We start from the raw sequence: 27,795 nt of genomic DNA, 5'->3' as shown, positions 1-27,795 counted from the left end.
TCACATTAAACCAAATGACACATGCCACCTGACTGGAGGACTACCTCATCCGACTCAGGAGAGGGCTGTCCAAAATCCAACTACACATAATTTAAATTATGATAACACTCACAATGATCACATTATCAATGACATTGGCCCGTATGGGGGTCGAACCCATGACCTTGGCATAATTAGCACCACGCTCTAACCAACTGAGTTAACAGGCCACTAATTACTGAAGTCTGGAGAAGACGAGGGCCCAAAAACTGCTGCTTCTTTCGGTTAAATTGGAAGCCCTTTCATCTGTGGAGTGTTAGAAGACTATCTTTGTTTTCAGCGTGTTCGTTGTTGTTCGGGTAGAGAGATTGTTGATTTTTTTAATACAGACTGGAGATCGGTGAACAGGTCCTTCGAAGGATTTATTTTACAGAATATTCTGTACAAGAACAAAAGTCTGCCTGTATGGGGGTCGAACCCATGACCTTGGCGTTATTAGGACCACGCTCTAACCAACTGAGCTAACAGGCCACATTTATTCAAGGTCTTGGGCAATCGAGGGACCAAAAATTGCTGCTTCTTTCGGTTGAAAGAATCATACAACATTTTATCTGTGAAGTGAGGAAAGTTGCCTTTCTATTTCACATTAAATCAATAGACACATGCCACCTGACTGGAGGACTACCTCATCCAACTCAGGAGAGGGCTGTCCAACAACACATAATTTTAATTGTAATAACACTCTGGATGATCACATTACTGTAGACGCTGGCCTGTATGGGGGTCGAACCCATGACCTTGGCGTTATTAGCACCACGCTCTAACCAACTGAGCTAACAGGCCACATGTTTTTGAAGTCTAGGGCAATCGAGGGACCAAAAACTGCTGCTTCTTTCGGTTGAATTGGAACCCATTTCATCTTTGGAGGTATGATTATTGCATTTGTTTTTCACCTTAAACCAAATGACACCTGACTGGAGGAGTACCTCATCCGACTCAGGAGAGGGCTGTCCAAAATTCAACTACACATATTTTCAATTATGATAACACTCACAATGATCACATTATCAATGACATTGGCCCGTATGGGGGTCGAACCCATGACCTTGGCGTTATTAGCACCACGCTCTAACCAACTGAGCTAACAGGCCACCTGTGTTTGATGTCTGGGGCAATCGAGGGACCAAAAACGGCTGCTTCTTTTGTTTGAATTTGAACCCATTTCATCTTTGGAGGTATGAAAATTGCCTTTGTATTTCACATTAAAACAAATTACACATGCCACCTGACGGAAGGACTACCTCATCCGACTGAGGAAAGGGATGTCCAACAACCAACTTAACATAATTTTAATTGTAATAACACTCAGGATGATCAGATAATAAAACGCATTGGCCTGTATGGGGGTCGAACCCATGACCTTGGCGTTATTAGCACCACACTCTAACCAACTGAGCTAACAGGCCACATTTGTTCAAGGTCTAGGGCAATCGAGGGACCAAAAATTGCTGCTTCTTTCGGTTGAATTGGAAGCCCTTTCATCTGTGGACTGTTAGAAGACTTTTTTAGTCTTCAGCGTGTTCGTTGTTGTTCGGGTAGAGAGATTGTTGATTTTTTGAATACAGACTGGAGATCGGTGAACAGGTCCTTCGAAGGATTTATTTTACAGAATATTCTGGACACGAACAAAAGTTTTCATCACATAATTGTAGACGCTGGCCTGTATGGGGGTCGAACCCATGACCTTGGCGTTATTAGCACCACGCTCTAACCAAATGAGCTAACAGGCCACATTTATTCAAGGTCTTGGGCAATCGAGGGACCAAAAATTGCTGCTTCTTTCGGTTGAAAGAATCATACAACATTTTATCTGTGAAGTGAGGAAATTTGCCTTTCTATTTCACATTAAATCAAAAGACACACGCCACCTGATTGAAGGACTACCTCATCCGACTCAGGAGAGAGCTGTCCAACAACACATAATTTTAATTGTAATAAGACTCTGGATGATCACATTACTGTAGACGCTGGCCTGTATGGGGGTCGAACCCATGACCTTGGCGTTATTAGCACCACGCTCTAACCAACTGAGCTGACAGGCCACATTTGCTCAAAGTCTGGGGCAATTGGGGGACCAAAAACTGCTGCTTCTTTCGGTTGAAAGAATCATACAACATTTTATCTGTGAAGTGAGGAAATTTGCCCTTCTATTTCACATTAAACCAAACGACACATGCCACCTGATTGAAGGACAACCTCATCCGACTCAGGAGAGGGGTGTCTAACAACCAACTTTACATTGTAATAACACTCAGGATGATCACATAATTGTAGACGCTGGCCTGTATGGTGGTTGAACCCATGACCTTGGCGTTATTAGCACCACGCTCTAACCAACTGAGCTAACAGGCCACAAGTTACTGAAGTCTGGAGAAGACGAGGGCCCAAAAACTGCTGCTTCTTTCGGTTGAATTGGAAGCCCTTTCATCTGTGGAGTGTTAGAAGACTATCTTTGTCTTCCGCGTGTTCGTTGTTGTTCGGGTAGAGAGATTGTTGATTTTTTGAATACAGACTGGAGATCGGTGAACAGGTCCTTCGAAGGATTTATTTTACAGAATATTCTGTACAAGAACAAAAGTTTTCATCACATAATTGTAGACGGTGGCCTGTATGGGGGTCAAACCCATGACCTTGGCGTTATTAGCACCACGCTCTAACCAACTGAGATAAGAGGCCACATGTTTATGAAGTCTGGGGCAATCGAGGGACCAAAAACTGCTGCTTCTTTCCGTTGAATTTGAACCCATTTCATCTTTGGAGGTATGAAAATTGCCTTTGTATTTCACATTAAACCAAATGACACATGCCACCTGACGGAAGGACTACCTCATCCGACTCAGGAAAGGGATGTCCAACAACCAACTTAACATAATTTAAATTGTAATAACACTCAGGATGATCAGATAATAAAAGACATTGGCCTGTATGGGGGTCAAACCCCTGACCTTGGCATTATTAGAACCACGCTCTAACCAACTGAGCTAACAGAACACATTTCATGCACATTAAAGCAAAAGACACATCCCACCTGACTGAAGGACTACCTCATCCGACTAAGGAAAGGGATGTCCATAATTTAAATTGTAATAACACTCAGGATCATCACATAATTCTAGACGCTGGACTGTATGGGGGTCGAACCCATGGCCTTGGCGTTATTAGCACCACACTCTAACCAACTGAGCTAACAGGCCACATGTTTTTGAAGTCTGGGGCAATCCGTCCGTCCGTCTTCTTCCGCTTATCCGGGGTCGGGTCGCAGGGGTAGCAGCTTTAGCAGGGAAGCCCAGACTTCCCTCTCCCCAGCCACTTCAGCCAGCTCATCCGACGGGACCCCAAGGCGTTCCCAGGACAGCCGAGAGACATAGTCTCTCCAGCGTGTCCTGGGTCGTCCCGGGGCCTCCTGCCGGTAGGACATGCCCGGAACACAAAAAGTATTTGTTAAAAGTAAAGGACGGGAGCTTAAAGGGACCTCATTCGGAATGAATGACCAATTCCCTAGAGAGATTAATGAGCGGCGAAAGGTACTGTTTCCTATAATGAAACAAAATAGGCAGGAGGGTAAACGGACTATGATGGTCGTTGATAAACTATACATCGATGGCCAACTATTCCGGAACCCCAACTCCACTCCCTGGCTGTTCTAATTAGCATCGATGGAACTAAACTTTGTTTGATTATTAGATGTATACGTATACATATACATATACATATAATGTATATGTGGTTATAAAACCTAAAATATGAATACTCATTATGTTTACGCTATATTATAAATATAATAATAATACATAACTATATCTAAAAGTAGATTTAAACAAAAAAAAAAAATCTCGCTTGGGTTACCAGTTACTGGTGTATTATAATGTTGTTTAACTCCCCACTAACGTCCTTCACTTTCACATCCCTACCCGTTTTTTCACTGTTATATTTACTTACACATTTCCTTATATTTTACACAAATTATATAAATCACCTAACTACTTTGATTCTATCCTATAACATGCCAGTATTGACAAATGGCCTATGCAGATATTTACACAGGACTGAGCCTATATTGTTTGTATGCATAAATTAGTTCTGGTTTCCTGGAATGTTTGTGGCGCTCGCTCACAGGCAAAAAGAATAAAAACTTTAGACCATCTCTTAAAATTAAAAGCAGATATTTGCCTCCTGCAAGAAACCCACCTACAAAAATCTGAAGAAAAATTACTTATTGATAAGAATTTTAGCCAAGCATACTCTGCCCCTTATAACAGCAGACAAAGAGGAGTCTGTATACTCATACATAAGAATTTACTCTTTACTCTAAATAATACAATAACAGACCCAGAGGGCCGATACATTATTATTCAGATAACTATATTTAATAAGATATATACACTTGGCAATTTATATGCCCCTAATAATGATGATCCGGCCTTTTTCCATGAATTTTTCTCTCAGCTGTTTGATTTAGCAGCGAACTCTACTATTATTATTGGAGGAGACTTTAACACAGTCTTAAATCCATTAATAGACCGTTCTAATAACACAACATGTATAAGGCGATTACAATCTACTAAAGTAATAGGGCAATATATGGATGATTTTGGCCTCGTCGACAGCTGGAGACTTAAAAACCCAAATAAGAAGGAATTTACCTTCTTTTCCGCTGTACACCGGTCTTTTTCAAGAATTGATTATTTTCTTACAAATAACTCTATTGCTGATAAAACTGTTACAAAAATACATCCTATTATTATTAGCGACCACGCACCAGTCTCACTTTCCCTACAAGTTGATTATACCTTTAAACCACCACCAACATGGCGTTTTAACATCTCTCTGCTAAACGATGCAGAGTTTGATAAAATTATAAGGAAAGAGTGGGCAGACTTTTTGGAAATAAATGACTCTCCAGGCCTATCGCCATCTCTTCTCTGGGAAGCTGGGAAAGCAGTAATTAGAGGTAAAATTATATCATATTCATCTTATAAAAAGAAACAGGATCAAAAATTTGAAAATGACTTGGAAGATAAAATTAAACAACTGACGGATGAGTACGCAATAAACCCAAATGACCAAATATGGACTGACTTACAAAATACAAAAATACAGTTAGACGATACGCTAACTAAAAAGACAGAGTTTATAATACAACAATTGAGATACAACAACTTTGAATATAATAACAAATCAGGTAAATTTCTTGCAAACCAACTTCAACGCAATCGGGAAAAATCTCTTATAACGGCTATTAAAGGGACAACTGGTGAATGTACACAATCACCAGAAGAAATTAATCAAATTTTTTATAACTATTATCGCAACCTATACTCAGAAACTAACAAACCTAACCCTGAGCATATTGAGGCATTCCTCAGTAGCTTAAATATGCCTCAGTTAACTACTGAATATAAAGATATGTTAGAAGCGCCACTTACTATAAACGAGTTGTACAGTGCTCTAGATAGTATGCCTAATGGCAAGGCACCTGGCCCAGATGGTTATCCGGCTATATTTTTTAAGCACTACTGGTTAATGCTTGCTCCGCTATTCTTAAGAGTAGTAACAGAAATTAAAACTAATGGTTACATACGTCCACACATGAATACAGCAGCAATTAAACTTTTATTAAAGCCAGAAAAAGACCCCACCCTTCCATCAAGTTACCGTCCGATTTCACTAATTAACACTGATATCAAAATTATTACTAAGGCTTTCACATCTAGATTAGAAACAGTAATCTCGACAATTATTCATAGCGACCAAACAGGCTTTATTAAAGATCGTCACTCTACTAATAATATTAGGAGGCTCTTTAACCTTATTAGCATGTCACAGCGGCATGATAAGAAGGCAGTTATATCGTTGGATGCAGAAAAAGCTTTTGACAAAGTTAACTGGTCCTTCCTCTTTGCTGTTTTAAATAAATTTGGCTTTGGGAAATCATTTATCCACTGGGTGTCAGTATTATATGATTCTCCCAAAGCTACAGTTACTACTAACGGGATTATATCTAAGAGCTTTATTTTACAGAGAGGCACAAGACAGGGATGCCCACTATCCCCTTTATTATTTGCAATATTTATCGAGCCACTTGCAATAGCCATACGCCAGGAAAGAAGGATTCAAGGAATTCACTCTGGGGTAACAGAACATAAAATTAATCTATATGCCGATGATATTTTACTTTATCTAGAAAACCCGGCGATTTCGTTAGGGGAAGTATTTAACTTAATAACTAAATTCTCACAGTTGTCAGATTATTCTATTAACTGGACAAAATCAACACTTCTACCTATTACAGAAAATTCATGGAACCCTGCAAGCCAGGACCCACATTACTCATTTCCTATAGGTAATTTAAAATACTTAGGCATAAAAATCTCACCTAAATTAACTGATTTAATTCATTTAAATTTTTCTCCACTTCTGGATAACATTCATAGTGACTTGGAACGCTGGAATAATCTTCCTATTTCTTTAATAGGACGAATAGCCACCGTTAAAATGAAAGTTTTACCTAAAATAAACTATTTTTTCTCAATGATTCCATTTAAACCTACGGCTAAATGGTTCCAGTTGTTGGACTCAGCCGTTACAAAATTTTACTGGAAAAAAAAAAAAGCAAAGATTAGTCTATCTACTCTTCAGAAAAGTAAATCCAAAGGTGGCCTAGAGGCACCAAATTTTATGTACTACTATATAGCTAACCAGCTACAATATATCGTTCTATGGGCACAACCCAACAGAGATACTAACTGTTGGCTGGAACTAGAACAGAAGGATTGTAATAACCTCAGACTTCTAGATTTACTCTTTATTACAACATCGATTAAGCGACATAATTGTTTTAAAAACCCAATGATCTCCGCCACCCTGACTGCTTGGTGGAAGGCATTAGAAATTACAAAAGCCCAAGTGGAGCCCAGTGGGCTTTCTCCCCTATGGCATAACCCTGACTTTCGAATTAACAACCAAACGTTTTATTTAGGTGTGTGGGAGCAGAAAGGAATCACACATCTTCACCATCTCTTCTCAGATAATATGTTTATATCATATACATCTTTGCTCCAAAAATACAAAATAACAAACGGAAATTTTTTACATTATCTGCAAGTTAAAAATATGATAAAGAAACAAATTCCAACACTTCAGGGTACGCTCCAACCGCCTGGCTTAGCTAAAGATATTACCAAGCTTTCTCCGACAACAACAAAAAAACTTTCAAAAATATATAAGTTACTTTCATATACGGATAAAATGTCTTTACCCATCTTAAAATGGGAGACAGACTTGTCTATAGCTCCGGAATCTGACTTTTGGATTCAAGTTTGTGAAAATGCATTTAAAATGACAAAACACACAAATTTACAACTTATCCAATACAAAATAATCCATAGAACATACATTACTCAATATATGATGAAGAAAATGGGCCTCTCCGACTCCGACATTTGTCTCCAGTGTTTACAAAACACTACAGACACTTATTTTCATGCTTTATGGTTATGCACCCCGGTTATGTATTTCTGGACTAAAGTCTTAGAAAAACTTTCCGCTATCTTGGACTATAGGATACCTTTATCTCCAAACTTGTGTTTGCTAGGTGACCTAACAACAACTGACCTACCACATAAACAATTTCAATCTACACTTGTAGCCCTTACTATCGCTAAAAAAACAATTCTTGTTAACTGGAAAAATAAACAAACTCTGAATATCGACCAATGGTCTAACCTCCTCATAAATCACATTTTAATGGAAAAAATATCGGCCTCAAATAAAAAACAAATATCAAAATTCATAGAAATATGGTCTACGTATATAGAATATTTTAACCTAATTCTGGTTATTTAATTCTGCCTGTTAGCGAGAGCCACCACATCGTGATAACTTACATTGATGTCTCTGCATTTGGCAGTTTGTTACTAATGGTTGTGTTTTTATAGTCAGGAACCCAGTTGCTGCCAACAGGATCGAACAGATTCACCTCCAATGGGCACTAAAGGCTAATATTCGGATTCACTGCATGCCAGGGGACTAACTCTACAGGTGCTGTCCCCCCTGGCTGGGCGTGGGCGGGTCTGCCCCTCTGTTGGCTGCTGGGTGGCGGCTGCGTCTTGGTCGTTCCCTGGGTCTCGTGGTGGGTGCTGTGTTGCGGGGCTCTCCCTGGTGTCCGGGGCGGCGCCGCCCCGGCGCGGTCCGTCGCTCTGGGTCCGGCGACGCGGGTCGGGGCCTGTGGGCCGCCGGGGTGCCCCGTGGTTCCCTCTCCCCTCCCCCTTCCTCCCCCTTGCTTCCTCTCCCTCTTCACCTCTCCCCGCCCGTCCTCCGCCTCCCTGTCCCTTCTCCCTCGTCGCCCTTCCTCCTCCTCTCCCCCTCTCTCTGCGTCCCTGCTGCTGCCTCCTGCCCTTCCTGTCGTCTCCTTCCCCCGTCCCCTCCCCTGTCCGCCCTCCTCCCCCTCCCCTAGGCCGGGGGTTCCGTCCGTGGCCCGGGTCTCGGCGCTCCGGGGGCCGGAGGAGTGGGCGGGATTGGTGTTGTGCCCGCCCCACTCCGGTGGGCCTCCGGGCACTTCGGGCGGGCCCCGGTATCCGGGGGGCAAGCCCCGCCGGGGTCCCGGTGGGGTGGGTGGGGGTTTTGGTGGGCGGGTGCGCCTCCCCCCCCCCGCCCGGTTGGGGGGGGCCCAGCTAGTCGCTCCTCTTAACTCACTGCACTAGTTTTGCACAATACATTTTAGGGCACATAACACACTTTGGGGGGGAGTGGGGTGGGGTGGAGACACCGTCTCCGCCCTGCAGCTCCCCTCCAAATTTTAATGCACCACACAACTGGGGGGGGGGGCATCGGTTGGGGCGGCCGCGGTATGAAGCAGTGCTGCGGTCGCCTGTCCGTGTACGCCCCCCCCCCCCATTAATTTATTTTAATGCACCACATACGCTCATTGACATGCCTGGGGGGCGGGTGGATCGGAGCAGTGGGGGATATCATTTCCCTCTGCTCCGGTTCACCTGCCCCCAATTTTAATGCACCACACACACACACTTAGGTATATACACTGGGTGGGGTCACACACACGGTTTAGGGGCCTGGGGTTCGGGGATGCCGCCCGTCCTCCGGTGCCCCCATCTCCCCTTCTGCCCCTGGTGTTCCGTCCCTCCGCGTGGTGGGGTGGGCGCGGGTGCCCTCTCCGCTCCGCTGCCCGGCCCCCTCTTCGGCGCGGATGCCTGGGTGCGGTGTGTCCCCGGGGTCTGGGGTCGGGGGCTGTCGGTTGGTGGGGGCGGGGGGCGGGGGCGGCTTGGTTGGTGGGGGGGTGGTGGTGGGGTGCCGGGGTGGGGGGTGCTGGGGTGGGGAGGGTGTCTGGGGATTTGGGGACCTGGGGGCGGTTGGGGCTGGGTTGGGGTGGGTGGCGGGGGTGGGGGGGCGGGGGGGAGCGGGGGTTGTGGGCCGGTGGGGTGCCTGGTGGGCCTGCAGTGCCCCGTCCTGCTGCGTTGGGTTGGGGGCGCGGGCCGCGTTGGGGTGGGGGGCGCTCCTGCTCCGGGGTTTGCTCTCCGGCCGGTGGCCCCTGCGGGGCCCGGGGGTCGTCCTTTGGCGCGGCCGCGGCCTGGGGGGCCCTGAGGTGTTGCGCTTGCTCTGTCCTGGCGGGGGTCGACGGCTCCCCTCTTTGGTGGAGATTTTCATGCATGCTAGATCCACCACACCAGCATCTATCGAGACTCAGACACAATTTGTTTCTCCCTCAGGTCATTGATTCGGTGGAGGCTGGTGTCTGTGGATCTCACTCTGCTTCGTCTGTCCTTTCTACCTTTCCTCAGTTTCTCCTTTGGGCCCTTGAGGTTTCCCTGATTTGTTGGAGTTTGGATGTCTTTGGGGTTGGTGAAGGTTAGTGGCCCGGTGGGTGGTGTCTGGTCGGTGCTGGGCTTCGCTTTTCTTTCTTTTCTTTGGTCCCCCTTTGGGTCTCCTGGCGGCCCCACGACTCTGGCTGGATTTTGAAGTGTTCGGTTTAGGTGAACGATATGGGAATTCTTATTTATTTATTTTATTTTTTTTCTCACGTACGCACGCACGCACGCACGCACGCACACACACACGCACGCACACACGCACAAACACACATACAAAAAAAATAAATAAATAAAAAAAAAAGGGAGAACAATGATGATGACATTTCAAATGATCAATACTGAGATCTCCCAGAAAAAAAAAAAAAAAAAAAGGACATGCCCGGAACACCTCCCCAGGGAGGCGTCCAGGAGGCATCCGAACCAGATGCCCGAGCCACCTCAACTAGTTCCTCTCAACGTGGAGGAGCAGCGACTCGACGCTGAGTCCCTCTCGGATGACCGAGCTTCTCACCCTATCTCTAAGGGAGAGCCCGGCTACTCTGCGGAGGAAACTCATTTCGGCCGCTTGTATCCGGGATCTTGTTCTTTCGGTCACGACCCACAGCTCGTGACCATAAGTGAGGGTAGGAACGTAGATCAACCGGTAAATCGAGAGCTTTGCCTTTCGGCTCAGCTCCTTCTTCACCACAACGGACCGATACAGCGTCCGCATCACTGCAGACGCTGCACCGATCCGCCTGTCGATCTCCCGCTCTAACCTACCCTCACTCGTGAACAAGACCCAAAGATACTTGAACTCCTCCACTTGGGGCAGGACCTCCTCCCCGACCCGGAGAGGGCACTCCACCCTTTTCCGACTGAGGACCATGGTCTCGGATTTGGAGGTGCTGATCCTCATCCCAACCGCTTCACACTCGGCTGTGAACCGCTCCAGTGAGAGCTGGAGGTCACGGCTTGATGAAGCCAACAGCACCACATCATCTGCAAAAAGCAGAGATGCAATGCTGAGGCCACCAAACCGGACCCCCTCAACGCCTCGGCTACGGCTAGAAATTCTGTCCATAAAAGTTATGAACAGAATCGGTGACAAAGGGCAACCTTGGCGGAGTCCAACCCTCACCGGAAACAAATTCGACTTACTGCCGGCAATGCGGACCAGACTCTGACATCGGTCGTACAGGGACCGAATAGCCCGTATCAGGGGGCTCGGTAACCCATACTCCCGATGCACCCCCCACAGAACTCCCCGAGGGACACGGTCAAACGCCTTCTCCAAGTCCACAAAGCACATGTGGACTGGTTGGGCGAATTCCCACGCACCCTCGAGGACCCTGCTGAGGGTGTAGAGCTGGTCCACTGTTCCACGGCCGGGACGAAAACCACACTGCTCCTACTGGATCCGAGATTCGACCTCCCGACGGACCCTCCTCTCCAGCACCCCTGAGTAGACCTTACCTGGGAGGCTGAGGAGTGTGATCCCTCTAAAGTTGGAACACACCCTCCGGTCCCCCTTCTTAAAAAGGGGAACCACCACCCCGGTCTGCCAATCCAGAGGCACCGTCCCCGATGTCCACGCGATGCTGCAGAGACGTGTAAACCACGACAGCCCCACAACATCCAGAGCCTTTAGGAACTCCGGGCGGATCTCATCCACCCCCGAGGCCCTGCCACCAAGAAGCTTTCCAACCACCTCGGCGACTTCGACCCCAGAGATAGGGGAGCCCATCTCAGAGTCCCCAGACCCTGCTTCCTCAAAGGAAGGCGTGTTGGTGGAATTGAGGAGGTCTTCGAAGTACTCTCCCCACCGGTTCACGACGTCCCGAGTCGAGGTCAACAGCACTCCTTCTCCACTATACACAGTGTTAACGGTGCACTGCTTTCCTCTCCTGAGACGCCGGATGGTGGACCAGAATTTCCTCGAAGCCGTCCGGAAGTCGTTTTCCATGGCCTCACCGAACTCCTCCCATGTCCGAGTTTTTGCCTCAGCGACCGCCAAAGCCGCATTCCGCTTGGCCAGCCGGTACCCGTCAGCAGCCTCTGGAGTCCCACAGGCCAAAAAGGCCCGATAGGACTCCTTCTTCAGCTTGACGGCATCCCTTACCGCTGGTTCCACCAGCGGGTTCGAGGATTGCCGCCACGACAGGCACCAACCACCTTACGGCCACAGCTCCGATCGGCCGCCTCAACAATTGAAGCGCGGAACATGGTCCACTCGGACTCAATGTCCCCCGCCTCCCCCGGGACAATGGAGAAGCTCTGCCGGAGATGGGCGTTGAAACTCTTTCTGACAGGGGATTCTGCCAGACGTTCCCAGCAGACCCTCACAGTACGTTTGGGCCTGCCTGGTCGGACCGGCATCTTACCCCGCCATCGGAGCCAACACACCACCAGGTTGTGATCAGTTGACAGCTCCGCCCCTCTCTTAACCCGAGTGTCCAACACATACGGCCGCAAGTCCGATGACACGACTCCAAAGTCGATCATCGAACTACGGCCTAGGGTGTCCTGGTGCCAGGTGCACATATGGACACTCTTGTGCTTGAACATAGTGTTCGTTATGGACAATCCGTGGCGAGCACAGAAGTCCAATAACAAAACACCACTCGGGTTTCGATCGGGGGGGGCCATTCCTCCCAATCACGCCCCTCCAGGTCTCACTGTCATTACCCACGTGAGCGTTGAAGTCCCCCAGTAGAACGAGGGAGTCCCCAGGGGGTGCGCTCTCCAGCACACCCTCCAAGGACTCCAGAAAGGGTGGGTACTCTGAGCTGCTGTTCGGTGCATAAGCACAAACAACAGTCATGACCCGTCCCCCCACCCGAAGGCGGAGGGAGGCTACCCTCTCATTCACTGGGGTAAACCCCAACGTACATGCGGCTAGCTGGGGGGCAATGAGTATGCCCACACCTGCTCTGCGCCTCTCACCTTGGGCATCTCCAGAGTGGAAGAGGGTCCAGCCCCTCTCGAGAGGATTGGTACCAGAACCCAAGCCGTGTGTGGAGGTGAGTCCGACTATATCTAGTCGGAACTTCTCAGCCTCGCACACCAGCTCGAGCTACTTCCCTGTCAGAGAGGTGACATTCCATGTCCCCAGAGCTAGCTTCAGTAGCCGGCGGGCAGACCGCCAAGGCCCCCGCCTTTGGCTGCCTACCAACTCACTGCGCACCCGACCCCTTTGGCCCCTTCCACCGGTGGTGAGCCCATGGGAAGGGGGACCCATGTTGCCTTTTCGGGCTGTGCCCGGCCGGTCCCCATGGGTATAGGCCCGGCCACCAGACGCTCGCCTTCGAGCCCCACCTCCAGGCCTAGCTCCAGAGGGGGGCCCCGGTGATCCGCGTCCGGGCAAGGGAAACGAAGATCCAAGGTTTGTGTTCGTCATTGGGGCCGTTTGAGCCATGCTTTGTCTGGTCCCTCACCTAGGACCTGTTTGCCTTGGGTGGCCCTACCAGAGGCATGAAGCCCCGGACAACATAGCTCCCAGGCTCATTGGGACACGCAAACCCCTCCACCACGATAAGGTGATGGCTCACGGAGGGGCCAAAAACTGCTGCTTCTTTCGGTTGAATTGGAACCCATTTCATTTTTGGAGGTATGAAAGTTCCCTTTGTTTTTCACATTAAACCAAATGACACATGCCACCTGACTGGAGGACTACCTCATCCGACTCAGGAGAGGGGTGTCCAAAATCCAACTACACATAATTACAATTATGATAACACTCACAATGATCACATTATTAATGACATTGGCCCGTATGGGGGTCGAACCCATGACCTTGGCGTTATTAGCACCACTCTCTAACCAACTGAGCTAACAGGCCACCTGTGTTTGAAGTCTGGGGCAATCGAGGGACCAAAAACGGCTGCTTCTTTTGTTTGAATTTGAAACCATTTCATCTTTGGAGGTATGAAAATTGCCTTTGTATTTCACATTAAAACAAATGACACATGCCACCTGACGGAAGGACTACCTCATCCGACTGAGGAAAGGGATGTCCAACAACCAACTTTACATAATTTAAATTGTAATAACACTCTGGATGATCACATTACTGTTGACGCTGGCCTGTATGGAGGTTGAACCCTCTAACCAACTGAGCTAACAGGCCACATGTTTTTGAAGTCTGGGGCAATCGAGGGACCAAAAACTGCTGCTTCTTTCGGTTGAATTGGAAGCCCTTTCATCTGTGGAGTGTTAGAAGACTATCTTTGTCTTGCGCGTGTTCATTGTTGTTCGGGTAGAGAGATTGTTGATTTTTTGAATACAGACTGGAGATCGGTGAACAGGTCCTTCGAAAGATTTATTTTACAGAATATTCTGGACACGAACAAAAGTTTTCATCACATAAATGCAGACGCTGGCCTGTATGGGGGTCGAACCCATGACCTTGGCGTTATTAGCACCACGCTCTAACCAACTGAGCTAACAGGCCACATGTTTTTGAAGTCTGGGGCAATCGAGGGACCAAAACTGCTGCTTCTTTCGGTTGAATTGGAACCCATTTCATCTTTGGAGGTATGATTATTGCCTTTGTTTTTCACCTTAAACCAAATGACACCTGACTGGAGGAGTACCTCATCCGAGTCAGGAGAGGGCTGTCCAAAATCCAACTACACATATTTTCAATTATTATAACACTCACAATGATCACATTAGCAACGACATTGGCCCGTATGGGGGTCGAACCCATGACCTTGGCGTTATTAGCACCACGCTCTGACCAACTGAGCTAACAGGCCACCTGTGTTTGAAGTCTGGGGCAATCGAGGGACCAAAAACGGCTGCTTCTTTTGTTTCAATTTGAACCCATTTCATCTTTGGAGGTATGAAAATTGCCTTTGTATTTCACATTAAAACAAATTACACATGCCACCTGACGGAAGGACTACCTCATCCGACTGAGGAAAGGGATGTCCAACAACCAACCTTACATAATTTAAATTGTAATAACACTCAGGATGATCAGATAATAAAACACATGGGCCTGTATGGGGGTCGAACCAATGACCTTGGCGTTATTAGCACCACACTCTAACCAACTGAGCTAAGAGGCCACATTTGTTCAAGGTCTGGGGCAATCGAGGGACCAAAAACTGCTGCTTCTTTCGGTTGAAAGAATCATACAACATTTTATCTGTGAAGTGAGGAAATTTGCCTTTCTATTTCACATTATACCAAAAGACACATGCCACCTGATTGAAGGACTACCTCATCCGATTCAGGAGAGGGCTGTCCAACAACCAACTTTACATAATTTAAATTGTAATAACACTGTGGATGATGACATTACCGTAGACACTGGCCTATATGGGGGTTGAACCCATGACCTTGGCGTTATTAGCACCACGCTCTAACCAACTGAGCTAACAGGCCACATGCTTTTGAAGTCTGGGGAAATCGAGGGACCAAAAACTGCTGCTTCTTTCGGTTGAATTGGAACCCATTTCATCTTTGGAGGTATGAAAATTGCCTTTGTTTTTCACATTAAACCAAATGACACATGCCACCTGACTGGAGGACTACCTCATCCGACTCAGGAGAGGGCTGTCCAAAATCCAACTACACATCATATCAATTATGATAACACTCACAATGATCACATTATCAATGATCACATTATCAATGATATTGGCCTGTATGAGGGTCGAACCCATGACCTTGGCGCTATTAGCACCACGCTCTAAACAACTGAGCTAACATGCCACATGTTTTTGAAGTCTGGGGCAATCGAGGGACCAAAAACTGCTGCTTCTTTCGGCTGAAAGAATCATAGAACATTTTATCTGTGAAGTGATTAAATTTGCCTTTCGATTTCACATTAAAGCAAAAGACACATGCCACCTGACTGAAGGACAACCTCATCCGACTCAGGAAAGGGATGTCCAACAACCAACTTAACATAATTTAAATTATGATAATACTCACAATGATCACATAATCAATGACATTGGCCCGTATGGGGGTTGAACAAATGAACTTGGTGTTATTAGCACCACGCTCTAACCAACTGAGCTAACAGGCCACAGGGCACTAAACTCTGGGGCAATCGAGGGCCCAAAAACATTTTATCTGTGAAGTGATGAAATTTGCCCTTCGATTTCACATTAAACCAAATGACACATTCCAGCTGACTGATGGACTACCTCATCCGACTCAGGAAAGGGATGTCCAACAACCAACTTAACATAATATCACTTAGGATGATCACATAAATGAAGACATTTGCCTGTATGGGGGTTGAACCCACGACCTTGGCATTATTGGCAGCATGCTCTAACCGACTGAGCTAACAGGCCACTAGTTGCTAAACTCTGGAGCAATCGAGGGCTTCCTTGAGAAAACCAAAACATTGTATCTGGAAAGTGATGAAAATTACCTTTCTATTTCAAATTAAACCAAATGACACATTCCACCTGACTGATGGACTACCTCATCCGACTCAGGAAAGGGATGTCCAACAACCAACTTAACATAATTTAAATTCTAATAACATTCAGGATGATCAGATAATAAAAGACGTTGGCCAGTATGGGGGGCGAATCCACAACCTTGGCGTTATTAGGACCACTCTCTAACCAACTGAGCTAAGTCTGGGGCAATCGAGGGACCAAAAACTGCTGCTTCTTTCGCTTGAAAGAATCATAGAACATTTTATCTGTGGAATGATGAATATTGCCTTTCTATTTCAAATTAAAACAAATGACACATCCCACCTGAGTGAAGGACTACATCATCCGACTCAGGAAAGGGCTGTCCAAAATCCAACTACACACATTTTCAATTATGATAACACTCACAATAATCACATAATCAATGACAATGGCCCGTATGGGGGTTGAACCCATGACCTTTGCTTTATTAGCACCACGCTCTAACCAACTGAGCTAACAGGCCACAAGTTAGTGAAGTCTGGAGCAATCGAGGGCCCAAAAACTGCTGCTTCCTTGAGAAAACCAAAACATTTCATCTGTAAAGTGATGAAAATTACCTTTCTATTTCACATTAAACCAAATGACACATCCCACCTGTCTAAAGGACTACCGCGGCAGGTCCTTGGTTGGTGCACGTCCAGTTAGAAAGCTGTCCCGGAGTCTGTGGCTGCTGGTCGGTTATGCACGCGCGGCGTGGAGGTCCCAGCAGGTCCTTGTGTGAGCGCTGCGCGGAGCCTTGGACTCACGGTTGGAACAAACACCCGTGCTTTGGGACGCGAGTTGTGACTCAAGTCCAGGGCTCAAAGGAAGAAGCTGCGTGGTCACCCTCAGTGACCACGTTTCTCGTGATGATCAGGAAAAGTTCATGGGGCCAGACGTGAGGTGGAGAGAGGGTGGAGGAGTTGCAGGAACGGGAGAGTTCTTGAGCAGTTCATAGGGCGAAGGAGAGGGGAAGAGCGTTCAGGAAAAGAGAGTCCTTGAGCAGTTCATAGGGCGAAGGAGAGGGGAAGAGCGTTCAGGAAAAGAGAGAGAGTTCCAGGAAAAGAGAGAGAGGTTCCTTCGCGTGCTGGTTTTATAACTGTGTCATGACTGAAGGACTACCTCATCCGACTCAGGAAAGGGATGTCCAACAACCAACTTAACATAATTTAAATTGTAATAACACTCAGGATGATCACATAATTGAAGACGTTGGCCTGTATGGGGGTCGATCACACAACCTTGGCGTTATTAGCACTATGTTCTAAACAACTGAGCTAACAGGTCACAGGGTACTAAACTCTGGGGCAATCGAGGGCCCAAAAACTGCTGCTTCTTTCGGTTAAATAGGAACCCCTTTCATCTGTGGCGGTATGAAAATTGCCTTTGTATTTCCCATCAAACCAAATGACACATCCCACCTGACTGAAGGACTACCTCTTCCGACTCAGGAAAGGGCTGTCCAAGAACCAACTTAACATAATTACACTTATGATAACACTAAGGATGCTCACATAATCAAGGTCATTGGCCCATATGGGGATCAAACCCATGACCATGGCGTTATTAGCACCACGCTCTAACCAACTGAGCTAACAGGCCACAGGTTGCTGAAGTCTGGGGCAATCGAGGGACCAAAAACTGCTGCTTTTTTTGGTTGAAAGAATCATAGAACATTTTATCTGTGGAGTGATAAAAAATTGCCTTTCTATTTCACATTAAACCAAATGACACATCCCAACTGACTGAAGGACTATATCATCCGATTCAGGAAAGGGCTGTCCAAGAACCAACTTGACATAATTTCCATTGTGATAACATTCAGGATAATCACATAATCAATGACATTGGCCCGTATGAGGGTCAAACCCACTACCTTGGCGTTATTAGCACCACGCTCTAACCAACTGAACTAACAGGCCACTAGTTACTAAAGTCTGGAGCAATTAAGGGCCCAAAAACTGCTGCTTACTTGAGAACCAAAACATTGTATCTGTGGAGTGATGAAAATTGCCTTTCTATTTCACATTAAATCAATTGACACATTCCACCTGACTGAAGAACTACCGCATCCGACTCACAAAAGGGCTGTGTAAGAACCAACTTTTACACAATCAAAGACATTGGCCCGTATGCTGGTCGAACACATGACCTTGGCGTTATTAGCACCACACCCTAACAAACTGAGCTAACAGGCTACTTCTTACTGAAGTCTGGGGCAATCGAGGGCCCAAAAACTGCTTTTTCTTTCGGTCGAGTGAATCGAACATTTTATCTGTGGAGTGATGAAACTTACACATCACACCTCACTGAAGGAAAACCTCATCCCACTCTGTAAAGTGCTGTCCAAGAGCTAACTTCACATAATTTAAATTGTGATAACACTCACGAAGATCACGTAATCAAAGACATTGGCCTGTATGGGGATTGAATCCAAGACCTTGGTGTTTTTAGTACCACACTCTAACCAACGGAAGTAACAAGCCACAAGGTACCAAAACCCCAAACAAACCAAAAAACGTAAATATATATATTTTTTAAGAATAAATATTTTAGCCGTGCTCCACCCTGCAAGATAAGATAAGATCCACTGATTGTCACACCCACCTAAGTGGGGCGAAATTCGTTCTCCGCATTTAACCCATCCTCTGAGGAAGCGGTGAGCAGCAGCAGCAGCTGCGCTCAGGATTCATATGGTGATCTAACCTCCCAATTCCAACCCTTATTGCTGAGTGTCAAGCAGAGCGGCAATGGGTCCCATTTTTATAGTCTTTGGTATGACCCGGCCGGGAATTGAGCCCACGACCTCCCAGTCTCAGGGAGGACACTGTACCAATACCCACTGAGCTGGTTAAAGAGACATGTGCGTTTTTGTTTTAGTGTTTAAATAATAAATTTAAATTTAGACTGTGCCACTGGAGTTTGAAAGGTCTCCTTATTTCTTGTCTTGCATGGACCATTAATAAATAAAGGATGATTGTCAAATGTGTTTGTGTGTGTGTGTGTGTGTGCGTGCGTGCGTGCGTGCGTGCGTGCGTGTGTGTGTGTGTGTCAGGCAGACTGAAACAGAAAGTGGTTGCTTGAGAGTTAGGTCATCAAAGAGATTGTCAGGAAATTGACAATGGTGGGAATACAATTCCAAGATAATGATAAAAGTGATAGAATTGACAGACATTTAAGGTACAACTGATACAGGCTCCAGTTATTTCCCCCTTAGTGGTCAGTAGTAGCACTACAGGTAACGTGCAGACGACCAATGTTAAACTGCAGCTGAGCATGCGTTGTCTTTTTCATTCATGAGATTCTGTTATTGATGAATTTGAAACTTGAAAGTTTAATTGCAGCCATCATGCATAGTGTAATATCCATCATCATTGGTGGATCTTGTGTGTGAGCCCCAAAGTGTTCTATTAAACATGTGAGCTTCATCGGCAGTTGAAGGGCAACAGAATGGTAACATGATCATAGTCAATGCAATTTCTATTTCTATTTAAAAAATTAAAATATAAAATAAAAAAATTTGCTTCCCACCCAGACAGCAAAACACAGCTCAGTGATGAACATTCAAAGAGTAGACTTACAGTATCTAACCCAAAGATAACCCACATAAATAAAGAATGCCGTTTTTAAATAGTGAGTTTATTTATTAAGGTGTGAGGGGGGGTTGAACTATTCAAAGCTACCTGGTCCTGAGTAAAAAATTATTTGCACCTCTTACTAAAACATTAGTTAAATGTGGGTGATCACATTTTTGGAAAGCTCACTTCATTTTCATATCTCGCACCCAAGCCTGATTTCCTATAGACCAGTTGTTCTTAATCTTGTTGGAGGTACTGAACCCCACCAGTTTTATAAGTGCATTCTTTGAATAATTCTTTACTGAAAAATAAAATAAGATTTTTTTTTTTTGCTCAACATAGTATGGAAGGATTACAATAATGACAAAATCAGACCAGATCTGATGTATCAATATTGTGACAACACATTCATGGCGAAGTGTGGTCAAATTCTGTGTTTAAATTAGAAGTTTTTTCCTGTGCTTGGATAGCTTTTCTCCAGGTTTTTGCCCGTAGGTGGGAATGTGAGTATAACTTTTGAATGTTTTTTTTTTTGTGGACAGGTTGCATCTGTTATGTGAATTCCGTTGCTCTGTATTCGTGACATGTTAAAACGACAATACATTTGATTCCATTCCAAAATGTTTGTTTTCCGAGTCCTCAATATTGTGGCCTGCAGGCTTGTTCTAAATATAGTTCACTACTGAGCTGCATCTATTTATTATGGGACTGCTGAGCGTAGTTTATTTATTGCTATTCAGTTTTGTAGTACAAGACCAGTATATAGCATTCTTGGAGACAAGCTAGCAGGTGCTTGGCCAAACTGGTAGCCCTTGGTATTTATCAGTTTCCACAAGAAGTAGCTCAAGTTTCACAAAGGTTGGTCACCTCTTTTTTTTTTTTACATTATGAGCCCTGTGATTTAATGTCAATCTATCTGTCAGGGTGTACTCGTACAACGTCAGCTAAGCTCCAGCTATCCCGTGACCCTGAACAGCAAAAATAATAGAAAGTGGATTATGTATTGCTTACATTGAACTAACCGGCTAAACCTATTTTCTATTTCAAAGTATGTTCTAAATTCTTACTTTCATCATTGGACCACACCACTGGAGCACATCACACATGTTTATAATGATTATGATTATCGCTACTGTTAGTATTGAAGAATGACACAGAGATTAGATTACCGTATATTCGCAGTCTCCCTTCCTGGCGGGCACTATCGCTTACCTCGACTGGCTAAACAGTCATGTTGTTGGTTGTTTCATTGTGTTTAATGCATGCGTCAAGACATTACAAGAAGGTATTGACTTTTTCCGCTGTTCTTTATCTTTACACACCATTTGGCCTTCACGAATGTGTTGTGATCACAAATCTTCCGCTACAAATGCTCTCCTCTATATGCACAGCACTTAGGCTACCTCTTTTCACAGTAGACTTTCTTATCTATATATATAAAGTGAATGGCAGTCTTTTCTGCAATTAATCACACCCAATTAAAAATTCGGACCAATCACACAATTCGTTGTTAGCCAGGTGGTTTGTGTTAGCTGTGTTAACACCCAGTCAGGGTGAGAGATCAAACCTCTGTTAATGCCTAGTAATGTACTGGCCATAAAAGTCATTCAAGTGGCTTCTGAGAAAAGTTTGTCCAAAATAAGAAAGGGAAATGTTTAGCCGAATCGTCCCAAATTTTTTGTCAACTAAAATTGGATTAAAACTAAAACACAATCAGATGACTAAATTATGACTAAAACTATAATTATTTTTAGTCAAAAGGCTCTAACTAAAACTAGATAAAAATTTCTTGTCAAAATTAACACTGTACATTACACAGTTGCTTTAGTATAGTGTTGATTACACCAACAAGACTCAGCCTCCAGATCCCGCTGTTAATCCAATATGTTTGTTTATTTAATAGAAAGTAGCAATTCAGTCATGAAATAAATTACATTGCATTATGCTTCTAGTGCTGTTTTAGGAATCATTTCCATCTGCTGTATGTCTGTTTGAGTTGTTGTTGGCTGTCTTTCTAACCCATCAAGCCTGTACCTCGTAGTTTCCCCCCACTAGTTACAACAGACAACATGTAATTCATACCTCAAATTTGTGCCATCACTATATGTAATATATGTGCTTTAGTCCCGTTTTAGTGAATGAAAGCTCAAAAAGGTTTCAGTCAAGTTTTAGTTAAAGAAATCTCAACATACTTCGTCAGCAAAAACATAAAAAGGATTTAGTTTTAGTTCACATATATATTTTCTTGTAATTAATATTTTTTATTTGTTTGATGGGGTATATAATAAATTTCATACATTTGATAAAATAGTACCACTTAAAAGAGACAGTGATTAAAATTAAGTGCCACCTAGTGGTGAACTGATAATGAATTCATTTTGAAACCCCACTACTGAGTTCAATAATATAAAAAAATATATATGTTCTATCAGATCAACTTACATGTTATATATAGTCGTAGGTTAAGTAACCACTTATTATATCACACAGGTCGCGCTGCACCTTACAGGCAGCTGACATGTTTCGCCGCCATCTTTCTGCTACAGATACCCGAAGGAGAAGAACTTCCCCAAACATAGTTAGCCTCTGTTGGTGCTTGCAGAGCTAGTTTTGGACCCAATGAGTCGACCGCTGCTTACCTTACATAGCTGGGGCCTGCAGCTTGTCGTCACTGAATCCCGTCATCCAGGCTCACGCCGCTTGTCCCCCTCTGCTTTGCTCTCTATAGCTTTTACTTGCTTCTCCCACTAGCTGCTCGCCGGGCTGCTTGCTGGCTTGGTCACTCGCGGGGACAGCAACAGTGAAACATTGCTACATTTCCCTCCATGTTATAGGCACTCGCTCGCCAAAAATCCATGCATGTTCAAAAATATAAAAGTAGCTAACACATATAAGCTCAACTAAGTTTAGTCTGAAGCTAGCTAGCAGCCCATTTATGCCAGGTGTTATGTGGATTTTTTTAAAACTTTATTGTGAAATTTATCACAGGCTGTTTGTCGAGTAATTGTAATCATCATATAAGACATTGGTCCCCAACCACTAGGCCACGGCGAGCCGCACAGTTGAAAGAATAAAAAAAACTTACTGTACTTCCGGTGAATTGATTAGCCGAGGCTTAAAAATATTTTATTTTGAAAAGTGACCGGATTCTCTCTGTTTACGACGGACTCTTGACGCATGTCACGATGCTAATTATCTCAGTCACGTAGCGCTGATGCTAATCGACAAGTTAGCAAAATGAGTTTGAAAAAAAAAGGACATATTATTTAACAGACATATATGACCAAGAAAAAAAAGCTCTGTGGCGAGCGGCTCTTAGTTTAGCGTTCAGCGTCTGTGGTGCTATGTTGGCGCATTTAATGAGGTCACTGCTGATATAGTTACATAAAAATGTGGCTTCACGTTTATTGTTATACGTACAAAATACCCCAGTTGTTGTGTTGCTCATAACATTCATAAGCTTTACCATAGTGACCATATTAAAGCGTTGTTGTTACCCTTGTTATGGTGTTTGTGCTGCTAGTACAGGTACATGAAAATACATAGTGGCTTTGCGTTTGTTGTGGCCTTTTATTAATCAGCTGCTGAGCATCCAAGCATCTCCCCCGCACCCACAACCGACTTGGTTGCCGGTCAGCGAAAGTAGTGGACTTGTATGAACTGATCCGTGGTGGAAAAACGGCTGGGGACCACTGATATAAGATATTGCAACAAACAGGGTTACTCGCGTAGTTTCAGATGTTATTGTGCTTGCTTGACGTTAACCCAATTAGAGTGCTCTAACGTAAACCATCTTTTTGTAACCATTAAATTGTTTACAGTTGGACAAGAAAACTAATTAAAAGTATTGTCAACTGACTTAAACAACTTTTGTGTTTCCTTTTTCCACAACTAAACGCTGTAATGCACGAAATAGGCCATTACAGTACAGTCATGTATTGCATGTAAATGAGTCTTTAGTCTACATTTTCATGAAGGATTATTCATTATTTTTGTGTTTCTATGTTTCTGTCTGTGCACTTGAGTGCTGATGAAACATGGTACGACTGGTGACTTGCTCTTTTCCCAAACAGGCAAAATTGAGTCGACTGCACCTACAGGTACCCTGTTGGCAGAGCCCACAACACATGTACGAACCATACAAATACTCACTTGTACAAAGTTACAGCTAGCATCGAATCGCATGAATGCACAAGGACACATGCATTTACTTATTCACATTTATCTGTGCTCCCTCAGAAACACACACACACACACTCATATAGTCATGTGGGAAAATAAAGAGAAGCTCTGATACGGATGGTTGCACAAGGTCAAACCCTGAATGTGAGTGCAAACCAGACACGTGCATGTTCAAGTACACAGATGCATGCAAAATTAGGGCATACAAATGAACACTGGCACTTGGATTTTGCTACGGGCCTGAAAATAGATAGAAAGCACAAGTGAACAATAATGAGATAAAAGAGGGCGATAAAGGATCAAAAGATTGCAAGAGAGAAAGAGTGAGATAATTGGATGAGGAAAAACAACACAAGATTAATAATCAAGAGAATTATACACCACAAATAGAAGACTGTAATGTTTCAGAGAAGCTTGAGAATATGTTTAGTAATTTGCAGGGACATCAAATTAGATGATTAGTAATGGAAACTTTTGCCAGGTCCAGAGGTTTCTCCATTTTCACATAATTACAAAGAGTAGAATTCATATTATGCACATGTTTACCGTGAAAGGGATGCCCTATTTTTTACTATGTTGTAAATTGCTTGCATGTATTTTACATGAGTAAATATACCGGTAATGTATAATCTACTTTTGGATGCACATGAATACAATACATTTCTATATACAGTATTTTCTAAATCATTCTGAAGGTTGTTGTTATTAAAGGATTGTTCTTAATGTAAACATAACAGTGAGACAGTACAGTTCATGTCATCAAGAATAGCGGTCTGGGTGTAAATATGTTCTGTTATATGCCAAATTCTGTTATATTCATGATTATTGTGATTAAAGTGTGCTCTTGAGACTCCATGAGAAGATAATAGAATCAGTTGCAGACATTTCATTGTCCCATTTGCTATTCACAGGGAGCCACATTCTATACCAAACCAGCAAATATAGAACATTGTGTATAGTAATAATTTAAACACATGGAAAGCTTTTGATGAACAAGCCTCACCCAAAACACAGCTGTTACCCTGCCCTCTTTCTGCCACAGCACCGGCAGATATTTGCATTTCATGTGGTTCATTCATTTACTAAATTTGGGTGAGCCATCCCCCGTATGTGCAATGTGTGTAGGAGTTTATTTTGCTGGTGAGAAGAGTTGGAGGGAACAAAAAGGCAGTGACGGAGGAGGGAAATGAAGTGTTAAAGTCATGGAAGACTTTAATTATTTAACTTTAATCTGGCATACATTTTCTGGGGGGAAAAGACCATCACAAAATACTTCTGAAATAAGCTTCCACTGAACTTCCTCTTGTCACAAATTTTCTGTAAAAAGGTAGAAGACAAAAATATAATAATAATAATAATAATAATGAAACTGGAATTCATGGTTTATGTGTCCCAATGATCATAAGGGCTAAATTGTTTGAGGTTATGCCCCTGGTAGGGTCATCACGACAATTTATTAAAACCTTCATTAAAAATTTGAATTCATTTGCAGGATTACATTTTTAATGTAGACGGCACAGTCAAGTCCTCAATTGCCCGCTCTTAAGCTTTACCGAAGTTAAGTGGATGTCTGCTTCACAATATAGCTCAATGGACCGCCGTTGGTCATCCCACTTAAGGTTTTTGTTGGCTTGCATTACTTGTAAGTAGATTTCCCATCACAAACAAGAGGTTAGCATGTCTGCCTCACAGTTCCTTTGCTTTGGATTTGATTTTGCGAATGCTCAGGCTTCCTCATGTACTGTATTCCAAAACCATGCATATTGTTGACATTATTAACATTTTTAATTATTTATTTCATATATTAACCATGTTGAAATGTTTTATAGATGTGTAGAGTAGGTGAAATAGTGTTGAACTCAGTATAATTTGACCTTAACCTTGTTTTTGTCTAAAAATTCCTTCTCAGTGTTTTGCGCACACACATTCATGCTCATGAGAACAGATTTTGCCACACACATACCCTGAGAGCACCATCACTCACGGCCACTCTAAATCCAGTTCAATTTGTTTGTGAGATATTGTTTTGGGAAAAAAGTACGAAAAGTACCCTGAGAGTATATTTTGTCTAAAAAGATGAACACAGCTGCGGACTGTGTACGAAATAATATTATGTAACATATTGTGTGAGAACCAATCTGTTTTACTTATTCATGATGGGAGGAGAATAGGTGTTCTCTTACTGATTTGGATTCTTTAAAAGCTGTATTCCGCAAAAGAGGGACGCGCACCCTGGAATTCCACCTTTTACGTGATGTTCAGTGTTTTGTGTGACCGGAGATTCTCTGTAATAAATCATCTTTGCAAGGAGTTTTTCTCACAAGAAGTCTATCTTCAAGTTTTTGGAACACGCAAAAGAGGACAAATAATTAGCCTCTATCAATATGAAACATCCATAAGAAAGAAAAGACCAGACAAACATATAAAGATGTATACCGTATTGATTTTTTGTTTGTTTTTAAATTTTTAATATAGTTTTAATATTTTTTAAAACATATTTAGTATTGGAGTAATCCAAAAGTAATATAGAAGTATTGAAGTTACATTACTTTAATATTATTGTATTACGTTACTCACTACATTTTTTAACAGGTATCTCGAGATTGTATAAGAATACTTTTTTCTTTTTTTATAAGTAACTCTCCCAAACATGCCTGTGACTGTGCCTAAACAAAACAAAAGAAGTCATTGTGGATTACTGGAGGAGATCTCCTTACCTGACAAACATACCCCCTCCTCCCCATCCCAATCCATTCACCATGGAACTGTACTAGTGCAGACTGACAGCCACAAGTTGTTTGGCCTTCACAAAACAAAGAGCCTCAACTGGCGGAAAAACACCGCTGTTTTAAGAAAGAGAGCTAGCAGAGGCTGTAATTCTTTCCATCAGGCTGTTGCTTCTCACCTAGGCCTACAGCAGACTGCCTTACCTACAGAGGATCCTCACCTGCGGTATCACAGTATGTTACGGGAACATCACCCTGATTGACAAGAGGATGTTGCCACAGGCCATCAGCTATAACCTCCTTTTCATGGACACCATTTTCACACAGCGCGGCAGCAAAAACACAAAGTATGGTCCAGTGGGTGGACTCGGGCTACAACATGAGACACCGCAGGCCTGTGAGCATCATATTCACAACAGCTTCCACAACAGCTTTCCCTAGTCCTGTTTTTGTTTTCATTCCTCATTGAAAAAAAAGAGCAACCAAGCAACAAGCTTTTTTTCCCCTCATGTTCTCAGACCGTGGGGTGGAAGTTGCAGCTGGCTACTGATGTGGGTTGAATGGGTGGCAACAACAGGGAAATGTATTTTGACTGCTACTCCTGCTGTAGGAAAAGGAGCACAATCAATGCAACATTTACTTAATCTTACTGATGAGTTTGACAGCATTGCTTTAACAATTAACATGTACCGGTACTCATGAAGAACAATTTCTATTCAAGTCCAATAGTCTCCACAGCTAAAAGCTAGCGGTGCTAATGGCATGGTGATGGAACAATCAAATCTGCTGACATATACAGTTACAGAAAAGCAGTAATAATAATAATATAGTTATGTAATTAATAATAACAGCAAGTAGATGGTCACTTGTTATTTTAGATGTTTTGTCTAAATGTCAAGTGTATCAGATTACAAAACTGAAAGTACAAGGGGAAAATATATGATCGCTAACTAATTGTCTAAATATCTGTTAGATCTTTATAAAAGTTACTCTGCATTTTTGTTATTGGACATTGTTTAGGTTTATTTAATGC

The 27,795-nt window shown here is 43.8% G+C and overlaps 18 non-coding genes across 18 annotated transcripts; all 18 read right to left on the bottom strand.

The window, feature by feature from the left end:
- Positions 1-135: 135 nt before the first annotated feature.
- Positions 136-209, bottom strand: trnai-aau (transfer RNA isoleucine (anticodon AAU)). The gene has a single exon. It is a non-coding gene; the product is annotated as a tRNA-Ile (tRNA).
- A 227-nt stretch (positions 210-436) lies between these two features.
- Positions 437-510, bottom strand: trnai-aau (transfer RNA isoleucine (anticodon AAU)). Its single transcript has one exon. It is a non-coding gene; the product is annotated as a tRNA-Ile (tRNA).
- Positions 511-748: 238 nt separating this feature from the next.
- On the bottom strand, positions 749-822 carry trnai-aau (transfer RNA isoleucine (anticodon AAU)). Its single transcript has one exon. It is a non-coding gene; the product is annotated as a tRNA-Ile (tRNA).
- A 234-nt stretch (positions 823-1,056) lies between these two features.
- Positions 1,057-1,130, bottom strand: trnai-aau (transfer RNA isoleucine (anticodon AAU)). Its single transcript has one exon. It is a non-coding gene; the product is annotated as a tRNA-Ile (tRNA).
- A 241-nt stretch (positions 1,131-1,371) lies between these two features.
- Positions 1,372-1,445, bottom strand: trnai-aau (transfer RNA isoleucine (anticodon AAU)). Its single transcript has one exon. It is a non-coding gene; the product is annotated as a tRNA-Ile (tRNA).
- A 250-nt stretch (positions 1,446-1,695) lies between these two features.
- On the bottom strand, positions 1,696-1,769 carry trnai-aau (transfer RNA isoleucine (anticodon AAU)). Its single transcript has one exon. It is a non-coding gene; the product is annotated as a tRNA-Ile (tRNA).
- Positions 1,770-2,007: 238 nt separating this feature from the next.
- trnai-aau (transfer RNA isoleucine (anticodon AAU)) lies at positions 2,008-2,081 on the bottom strand. The gene has a single exon. It is a non-coding gene; the product is annotated as a tRNA-Ile (tRNA).
- A 236-nt stretch (positions 2,082-2,317) lies between these two features.
- trnai-aau (transfer RNA isoleucine (anticodon AAU)) lies at positions 2,318-2,391 on the bottom strand. Its single transcript has one exon. It is a non-coding gene; the product is annotated as a tRNA-Ile (tRNA).
- A 250-nt stretch (positions 2,392-2,641) lies between these two features.
- trnai-aau (transfer RNA isoleucine (anticodon AAU)) lies at positions 2,642-2,715 on the bottom strand. Its single transcript has one exon. It is a non-coding gene; the product is annotated as a tRNA-Ile (tRNA).
- A 444-nt stretch (positions 2,716-3,159) lies between these two features.
- trnai-aau (transfer RNA isoleucine (anticodon AAU)) lies at positions 3,160-3,233 on the bottom strand. Its single transcript has one exon. It is a non-coding gene; the product is annotated as a tRNA-Ile (tRNA).
- Positions 3,234-13,612: 10,379 nt separating this feature from the next.
- Positions 13,613-13,686, bottom strand: trnai-aau (transfer RNA isoleucine (anticodon AAU)). Its single transcript has one exon. It is a non-coding gene; the product is annotated as a tRNA-Ile (tRNA).
- A 538-nt stretch (positions 13,687-14,224) lies between these two features.
- Positions 14,225-14,298, bottom strand: trnai-aau (transfer RNA isoleucine (anticodon AAU)). The gene has a single exon. It is a non-coding gene; the product is annotated as a tRNA-Ile (tRNA).
- Positions 14,299-14,531: 233 nt separating this feature from the next.
- On the bottom strand, positions 14,532-14,605 carry trnai-aau (transfer RNA isoleucine (anticodon AAU)). Its single transcript has one exon. It is a non-coding gene; the product is annotated as a tRNA-Ile (tRNA).
- Positions 14,606-14,846: 241 nt separating this feature from the next.
- Positions 14,847-14,920, bottom strand: trnai-aau (transfer RNA isoleucine (anticodon AAU)). The gene has a single exon. It is a non-coding gene; the product is annotated as a tRNA-Ile (tRNA).
- Positions 14,921-15,165: 245 nt separating this feature from the next.
- On the bottom strand, positions 15,166-15,239 carry trnai-aau (transfer RNA isoleucine (anticodon AAU)). Its single transcript has one exon. It is a non-coding gene; the product is annotated as a tRNA-Ile (tRNA).
- Positions 15,240-16,686: 1,447 nt separating this feature from the next.
- On the bottom strand, positions 16,687-16,760 carry trnay-aua (transfer RNA tyrosine (anticodon AUA)). Its single transcript has one exon. It is a non-coding gene; the product is annotated as a tRNA-Tyr (tRNA).
- Positions 16,761-17,804: 1,044 nt separating this feature from the next.
- trnai-aau (transfer RNA isoleucine (anticodon AAU)) lies at positions 17,805-17,878 on the bottom strand. Its single transcript has one exon. It is a non-coding gene; the product is annotated as a tRNA-Ile (tRNA).
- Positions 17,879-18,124: 246 nt separating this feature from the next.
- trnai-aau (transfer RNA isoleucine (anticodon AAU)) lies at positions 18,125-18,198 on the bottom strand. Its single transcript has one exon. It is a non-coding gene; the product is annotated as a tRNA-Ile (tRNA).
- Between the last annotated feature and the right edge of the window lie 9,597 nt (positions 18,199-27,795).

The sequence above is a fragment of the Vanacampus margaritifer genome, chromosome 5 (assembly GCF_051991255.1).
Source record: "Vanacampus margaritifer isolate UIUO_Vmar chromosome 5, RoL_Vmar_1.0, whole genome shotgun sequence".
In the NCBI taxonomy this organism is placed as follows: Eukaryota; Metazoa; Chordata; class Actinopteri; order Syngnathiformes; family Syngnathidae; genus Vanacampus; species Vanacampus margaritifer.
Note: the sequence above shows the minus strand (reverse complement) of the source record. Positions and strands in the feature narration are given on the sequence as shown.